This window comes from Pagrus major, chromosome 7 (genome assembly GCF_040436345.1).
Source record: "Pagrus major chromosome 7, Pma_NU_1.0".
NCBI classification, from domain to species: Eukaryota; Metazoa; Chordata; class Actinopteri; order Spariformes; family Sparidae; genus Pagrus; species Pagrus major.
This window is the reverse complement of record NC_133221.1, coordinates 29,745,895-29,747,909: the sequence shown is the minus strand read 5'-3', so window position 1 is coordinate 29,747,909 and position 2,015 is coordinate 29,745,895.

Here is a 2,015-nt window from a genome sequence, read left to right as displayed (position 1 = left end):
GTGATCTGTTGGATTTGTAGATCGCTGCTTCTCTCTCCCCTCAGTGTTGTTGGCTGTTAATCAGAGCTGCCTGGGACATCAGGCGGCTGCTGTCATGCTGCCCAGCCCCGGGCTCCAGGCAGCAATATTTATCATTCACAACAACAGCATGCTCCATTTCACCACACTTCTCCAATGTTCCAACCACCCACATCCTAAAACCTGCAAATCATGAGAGCAGTAACTCAAGGCCACGTTCTGGAGATCATCCATACGATGATGTCATGATGTGGAGGGACCGTGATTTCTGACAAGCGAGGCCACTGCTGAGTGGTCGCAGGCCCGGAGGAGGCACGAGCCACTGTCCAGCTGTCTGAAAGCTCTGGGGTTTCATAACTAAGATGGAAGCCGCGAAAATGTCAGATGTGCACATCAGAAGTGGCATTTGATCCTGGTGGCTAGTCCGTGCAGGGAAAACCAGCACGAGAAGGAAACAGCGGTGGTGTTGGTGAGTCGGATCACAGGCTGTTGAAACCCCCAGGGTGAATTAGTACTCTTGAGTTGAAGTTTGATTGAAGGGGCGCTCCATCAATTATACACATCAAAGTCAGTTTAGATATCCTCAGAACTACTCAGCCTCTGAAAACAGCTGAATAATATAACCCTTACGATCTCATTAGGGATATCTTCACTTGGTTTTGGACACCACAGACAAACACTAACAACCCGGGGGTGTTTACTAGGCTCGTAGAGTCGAACAAAAGATGTAATTAAGTTTCAGGAACTTGACCGGCAACAGAGTCAGGATTTCTCACCCTCTGCTGCATTGATGTTGACTACAGCTAGTCATGGTTTTTTAAAATCTTTCTATCACAAGTGCACTGACGTTATGGAAGTAGCCTACACGATATATCACTGGAGAACCTCTTATACCACTGACAAGCTTTTGAGCATTAAATATAATCAGAAAAAAAGAAAAGAAAATGAATAAAAAATGTCTTTGAAAATGTTGTGGCTTGGTCTTTAGTGGAGGGGGCAGATATAATCTGCTTGGGTTCAAAGGCGTTAAAGTTAAAGGAAAAGTTCACCCAAAAATTAAAATTCAGTCATTATCTAGTCACCCTCATACTGATAGAAGTAGGATGAAGTTTAGCAGTCCATAAAACATTTCTAGAGCATCACAGCAAAATAGCGTTGCAGCATTCTGCTAAACAGCTGAAGTAGATGGGGATTTATTTTAAAATGTAAAAAAAAACAACTGAAAAATAACATAAAATGGCTCCATGCAGCTCATACGTGGCAATCCAAATCCCTCCAAATCCCAAACGGAGTGGAACAGACCTTTACACCCTTTTTTAAAGCCTAAATCTTCACTGTAGCTGCTTAGCTAAAACTGTTATCATACATCCCATTTTAAGTGGGTTCACCAGCTCAACTGGTCGTCAAGGGTGTTAATAATGTCTTTTCAAATCAGTCTGGGATCTTTACATTTTAAAAACCCGTCCCCATCTACTTTTTTTTTTTTAGGAGAATGCTGCAAGTTATGCTGTGAAACTCCATGTGTGTTCCGTGGGCTACAAAACTTTCAACATGGAGGTGAGCAAATAATGATTCTCATTTTTGGGTGAACTATCTCCTTCTCCATCTGTCAAAACATGCTAATTGTATCTGTATTTGTGAACTACAACCTCTGCTGGAGGTAAAAACTTGATCTAAATAATGCAGCAGTCAATCCTCACAACACAATCAAAGTAAACACAAACCATGCGGGGGCGCTCAGTTAAAGTGTGTGTGTCAATTATTGATGCTGAAAAGAGATTTGACGGGTGAAACACCTGCCACAGCTGAACTGGACCCACACCAGATTTCAGATTATAAACTGAGGACTTGGCATCAGAACTTCATAAACTCCCAAAACACTGAAGACATCAGAGGAGTGGCTGCTCTCAGCCATATGCTGGAGCCAGGTGGGTCTGTCTCCTTATTTACAGTCAATATGAAAGACCAGAAAGTAAGAAAAACAGTGAACAAGAACA